Below are 6,911 nucleotides of genomic sequence, written 5' to 3' on the forward strand. Positions count from 1 at the left end.
TATAAGAATTAATATTTCAACATTGACTCGAGCAGGTTGGACTTGATTTCATGAATTGTCAAGAGGCTAGCTAGTCAAATTTTCAATTAAATTATGTAGTGTGTTAAGCCTATTGTTAGAATAAAACAGATGTTATTATCCCTCCCCCCAACACTATTCTGGAAAAAATTAACTTTAGTAAGTAATTGCTTTTGATATTCTACTCCAAATGCTTTTCAATTCTTAAATTATGAAAATGAGGTAAAAAGTAGAAGACTTAAACTTTAATCATTTATAACTGTTGTCTTATCAGTGATACCTTATGCATTGGGTTGTATTAAAATGACATTATCCGGCATTTTAAAAATCAGGTTAAAATTTTGTTGTTCATGTATGCATTGCTTTTAGGAGAGAAGGACAATAAGACGGTACCAGTTTAACGTTTCACAGAGTATGTCTTAATTACCATGTATTGGTGGTAAATTGTCTCCAAATAAATTGGGTATGAATAAGTTCTAAAATGGGTCAGACTTCTGATACTGAGGGATTTTTTTTTTTCCTGTTTGGAAGATTTATTAGTTAGGAACTCTGAAGGGCCTGGTATGTGGAGAAGGTATATTCTTGGCTTTCTTAACCCTTTATGTCTCTATCATTCATCATATTCCTATAAATCTTGATTTTTTTTGTTTGTTTTACTTTAAAAAAAAAAATACTTGGCATCATCTTTCCAGTTAGTTTACTTCTGTATAAAGTAGGATTTCATTTCATTGAAAAAAAATAACCAAATAGCTATTTTGCACCTGTCAACCTACATTTCTCTTTATAGTAAGAGATTTTAAGTTTCCATGGCTGTGGGGACTCTGAGAATGATTGTGCCTTAAAGGTGTGGTTATGGTTGTATTCAGCTCAGTCAGAAATGTAGGAACCCTAATCAGGTAAAATATCAAGGGATGTTTACTCACGAGGAGGTCTAGATGGTTAATGTTTTGGACTGGCAAAAATCCTAGTGAAGAAAGGCTTTTAAGTAAGAATATAGGTTCAGCAAAGGATGAGGCATAGATACTCAGGTTAAAAAATTTGGGTGTTGGGGATGATATTGATGAGGGACCCTAAGAAGTAGATTGCTTTTTGACCTAGGATCCTCAGAATAAACTTGTCATTTTCTTTTGGACTGTCTCAGGTATGTCCAGGCTAACCTGTCTTTTTCTGGGTGGCTATGTTAAGAGTGTATTTTATTCAGCCATTTAACAAATATTTATTGAGTATTATGTCCCATACACTCTTCTAGATACTGGAGGTATAGCAATGAACAAAATAGACAAAAATATCAACCCTCTGGAGTTTATATTCTGGTGGGAGAGATGCAATAAAGAAATAAATATATTCCGTATTTTTAGTGATAGATGCTAGGGAGAAAGTTTTTCAGAGAAGATAGGGAATGTAGTTTTGAATAGGGTAGTCAGGGAAAACTTAAAAGATGACATTTTAACCACAGCTTGAGTTTGGTTGTGCATAAGAGCTCTAGGCTTGGCATTATTGTTACTTATCATATCTTAGTGGAATTGGAATGAGCAAATGTTGGTATTTACTATTTTACAATGAAGAAAACTTGTGGCAAGGAAAACAGTCCAAATGTATCCAGAAACACTGGATTTTAGAACCCTTAGATACTGTGGTTTGGATCTCTGGAAGTTGAGCTGTAGTGAAGCCAGATTTAGTCCAGAAGTTAGTGGTTCAGGAGAGGCCAGCAGGAGACAATGGAGCACCCTTACAGGTTGAGGCCGACTCCCAGTCTGTAAGACTTGGGCAAACTTCGTAGAAATCAGGCGAGAAGCCAAGCCTTAGTGGGCCTTTGCATATACCAAGGCCTATACTGAGCCCACTGCATCTCAGGTTTCAGACCCTTTGTTTTGGAAGGTTATGGTTGTAAATGAGGTATCAGGCTTTGTGATCACTCTTGAACTGATTGGGGCTTTCTCAGGCCTTTGATCCCAATAGCTTAGTGGGGTAAGTAGAGTAACACTCTGATAATCACACCTAGACCTGAGGATACCATGAATTAGTCAAGGTCCTGAAGTTTGAGAAAGGGAAAGATGATTTTCCTGCTAAAATCTCAAAAGAACTCTGGCTATCTTTTTATCCAACCACTGGAAAAATATCCCAAAGAGAGATGATTGATGTCTATAATATTGTCCATCAGTCTTGAGCTAAATTAATCCTGTTTAAGCTACTACGTCCTTTAATTTTTCTCCACATCTTCATACCTAAAGGCCTTTTATTTCAGCTTTTCTCTTTTTCCTTTGCATTGGTTCAGACTCACTGTCTAACACTTCCTCAACTGTTCCGATAGATTCCTATATGTCATCCTCATTCTCTGAATTTTCACATAGACCTCAAAAAAGTAAATATCATTCCTTACACACTTAAGTCCTAGCCCTGCCTCTGGCAGATCACCTTTGTCATCACCATGCAAAAAATCCTAGCTTTCTCTCTCTCCAACTGTCTTCTTCTCCTTCCTTGGGCAATTTTTTAGTGAGAAATTCTCTTTATAAATAAACACTTATTTCCCATAGCCTTTCAAAATAAACTGCATGATGAAAATTCATTTCAGATATGCTGCATAGTAATATTAAAAACTCTGCAAATAAATTGTATTTTATCCTATTAGATTTATTCAGTGCAGTGGGAATCAAAGCATTTGTCAGAATGAGTAAATATTTATGAAACAATACATCATTGTCATTAGCTTAGGTAGTGGCTAAGTGATATTGTTTAGTTAATGGATATATAAAGGTAAAATCAGAATGATAAAAACTGACATTTCACTGGAACTATGCATTAAAGACATTTTTATTTGTATAACTATGGTAATTTAGATCTAATGATAATACTTTTTTTTTTTTTTAAGATATTATTTATTTGACAGAGAGAGACACAGCGAGAGAAGGGAACACAAGCAGGGGGAGTAAGAGAGGGAGAAGCAGGCCTCCTGTGGAGCAGGGAATCCGATGCAGGGCTCGATCCCAGGACCCCAAGATCATGACCTGAGCTGAAGGCAGATGCTTAAGGACTGAGCCACCCAGGCGCCCCGAATGATAATACTTTTAAACATATTTAAAGATGAACTGTGCTTTCTTTTTTTTTTTTTTTTTAAAGATTTTATTTATTTATTTGAGAGACAGAGAGTACGAGAGGGAAGAGGGCAGAGGGAGAAGCAGACCCCCTGCTGAGCAGGGAGCCCGATGTGGGACTCGATCCCGGGACTCCAGGATCATGACCTGAGCCGAAGGCAGTCGCCCAACCAACTGAGCCACCCAGGTGCCCAAGATGAACTGTGCTTTCTTTCCCCTTTGATGGTTTTAAATTTTATCACAGATGTGATGTTTCTCTACCCAAATAGGGAAGAAAAAATGTATGTTGATAAATTCTCTTGGATATGAATTTCGTCACAGTTACACTTTTAATTCTACCGTCAGTTTTTAAAACCATTTAAAAATTCCCTTTGAAAGTATTTATTTAGGAAATCAAAAATTTAAGACAGTCTTTTTTTTTTTTTTTTTTTTTAAGATTTTATTTATTTACTTGACAGAGATAGAGATGGGGAGAGCAGGAACACAAGCAGGGGAGTGGGAGAGGGAGAAGCAGGCTTCCTGCCTAGCAGGGAGCCTGACGTGGGACTCGATCCCAGGACCCTGAGATCATGACCTGAGCTGAAGGCAGTTGCTTAACGACTGAGCCACCCAGGCGCCCAAGACATAGTCATTTTTATCAGTTTATTTGAATATAATATTCACTAACAAAAATGATTTCACTCAAGATGATTGAAAAAGAGATTATGAACTATTTTTCCTCATTTTCCAGGAAATGTCCCATTCTTTCTGTCTTTAAAGGTGGGGGTGGTTCCTCTTTTTGGCTAATGTTACATGCACTTTGGTTTCCCTTTCTTCTTGCTTCCTGGTATGCCTATATTAACTTACCAGGAAAGCCTTGACTCTCCTACTTGCTTTGATGTCTGGGTGTCCTCATTCTTTAGTGATACTGTGACCACAGAAACACTCTACCTTGATCGTTGGAGTTTCAAGGATGTCATAACGTTAGCTTCAGGCTACTTCCTGTCCCGTTATTGCTTCCTTATCCCTTGGAAAGCATTGCCTTGGCCACACATGAATTCAAACGGTATGTTTCTGCAATTTCTAAATTCTTACTGAAAAGAACTAGAGCCAGGATGATTTCCAAGATATACCCTATGTAAGACATTCTCTGTCTTTTACTGTTGTTCTCCAATTTATGGACCTTCTAGGAATAGTAAAAATAAATAAGTAAATAATCTGTCTTTAATAAGGGGCTCTTTCTGATAAGTCAACACTTACAGGTTATTTTAACATTGTTCTATGGTGATGATTATCTGCCACGGTTTTATGTATTTTAATTATTAATTTTGTTGATTGAACCTTGAGGCCTTTTACACAAACGATGCAGTTTGAATGATACTGTGGCAATCCCATTTAGTCTCTGTTTACAACCATATTGTTTCATTTCAGCCAACAATAATAATTCCTTTCTTATGGACTCCGTAGCACATATGGTTTACACATAATGTTATTTTAAAAGCTATATTTTTGTTAGATTTAGATGTTGACATTCAAGGTCACTAACAAAATTTTATGTGATTTTTTTTAAAGATAATTTTAGTCTTCCCATAGCATGGATAAATGTATTATCTAGAAAAGAGGGAGAGATTGCACTTTCTGATGATTATTCTGAATAATCAAGGGGCAGCTAGATGGAATTAATTTCAGTACTACTGGGGATGAATTAGATTTAGTTTAAACAAGAGCCAAAGAAAGCTTCGTGTTTATCATCTAAGGCCCAGCCCCTGTGCTGATCTCTTCCTGAATATCTGAGCCAGCATTGACTACTTCCCTGAACATCCCTTTTAATCTCAACTAGATTTTAAGTGTCTAAGTAGCCAGAGACTCCACCAACCTCTTTGCACTGGATAAAATGCTGTACACCTAGTCTTTCCTTAATATGTATTTGGTTAAATGGTCTTTACTGCTTTTTCGCAACGGGTTTGCTGCCAGAACACAGGTGTCGTGAAAACCACCCCTCAACTTAAACCAGAATGGGAAAGGAAAAGACTCACATCAGCATCGTTGTCATTGGACACGTAGATTCGGGCAAGTCTACCACTACTGGTCATCTGCTCTACAAATGTGGTGGGATCTACAAAAGAACTATCAAAAAATTTGAGAAGGAAGCTGCTGAGGTGGGAAAGGGCTCCTTCAAGTATGCCTGGGTCTTGGATAAACTGAAAGCTGAACGTGAACGTGGTATCACCATTGATAGCTCCCTGTGGAAATAGGAGACCAGCAAGTATTATATGACCATCATTGATGCCCCGGGACACAGAGACTTTATCAAAAACATGATTACAGGCACATCTCAGGCTGACTGTGCTGTCCTGATTGTTGCTGCTGGTGTCGGTGAATTTGAAGCCAGTATCTCCAAGAATGGGCAGACCTGTGAGCATGCCCTTCTGGCTTACACACTGGGTGTAAAACAACTAATTGTTGGTGTTAACAAGATGGATTCCACTGAGCCACCCTACAGCCAGAAGAGATATGAGGAAATCGTTAAGGGAGTCAGCACCTACATTAAGAAAATTGGCTACAACCCCGACACAGTAGCATTTGTGCCAATTTCTGGTTGGAATGGTGACAACATGCTGGAGCCGAGTGCTAACATGCCTTGGTTCGAGGGATGGAAAGTCACCCGTAAAGATGGGAATGCCAGTGGAACCACACTGCTTGAAGCTCTGGATTGCATTCTGCCACCAGCTCGTCCAACTGACAAGCCCTTGCGTTTGCCTCTCCAGGACGTCTACAAAATTAGTGGTATTGGTACTGTCCCTTGGGCCGAGTCGAGACTGGTGTTCTTAAACCTGGCATGGTGGTCACCTTTGCTCCAGTCAGTGTTACGACTGAAGTAAAGTCTGTTGAAATGCACCATGAAGCTTTGAGTGAGGCTCTTCCTGGGGACAATGTGGGCTTCAATGTCAAGAACGTATCTGTCGGGCGCCTGGGTGGCTCAGTTGGTTAAGCGACTGCCTTCGGCTCAGGTCATGATCCTGGAGTCCCGGGATCGAGTCCCGCATCGGGCTCCCTGCTCGGCAGGGAGTCTGCTTCTCCCTCTGACCCTCCCCCCTCTCATGTGCTCTCTGTCTCTCTCATTCTCTCTGTCTCAAATTAAGAAATAAAATCTTTAAAAAAAAAAAACGTATCTGTCAAAGATGTTCGTCGTGGTAATGTACTGGTGACAACAAAAATGACCCTCCAGTGGAAGCAGCTGGCTTCACGGCTCAGGTGATTATCCTGAACCATCCAGGCCAAATCAGTGCTGGATATGCACTTGTGCTGGATTGTCACACAGCTCACATTGCTTGCAAGTTTGCTGAGCTGAAGGAGAAGATAGATCGTTGTTCTGGAAAAAAGCTGGAAGATGGTCCCAAGTTCTTGAAATCTGGTGATGCTGCCATTGTTGATATGGTTCCTGGCAAGCCTATGTGTGTTGAGACCTTCTCTGACTATCCTCCTCTGGGCTCTTTTGCTGTTCGTGACATGAGTCAGACGGTTGCTGTGGGCGTCATCGAAGCAGTGGACAAGAAAGCAGCTGGAGCTGGCAAGGTCACCGAGCCTGCCCAGAAAGCTCAGAAGGCTAAATGAATATTATCCCCAATACCTGCCACCTCAGTCTTAATCAGTGGTGGAAGAACGGTCTCAGAACTGTTTGTGTCAATTGGCCATTTAAGTTTAATAGTAAAAGACTGGTTAATGATAACAATGCATCGTAAAACCTTCAGAAGGAAAGGAGAATGTTTTGTGGACCATTTGTTTTTTTTGTGTGTGTGTGGCAGTTTTAAGTTATTAGTT

At 39.5% G+C, this 6,911-nt stretch overlaps 1 pseudogene; it reads left to right on the plus strand.

The window, feature by feature from the left end:
* The first annotated feature begins 4,675 nt into the window (after positions 1-4,675).
* Positions 4,676-6,854, plus strand: LOC145718116 (elongation factor 1-alpha 1-like; annotated as a pseudogene).
* The last annotated feature ends 57 nt before the right edge of the window (positions 6,855-6,911 follow it).

Source organism: Leptonychotes weddellii, unplaced genomic scaffold (genome assembly GCF_054177405.1).
Source record: "Leptonychotes weddellii isolate Sample4059 unplaced genomic scaffold, ASM5417740v2 HiC_scaffold_10946, whole genome shotgun sequence".
Lineage (NCBI taxonomy): Eukaryota > Metazoa > Chordata > Mammalia > Carnivora > Phocidae > Leptonychotes > Leptonychotes weddellii.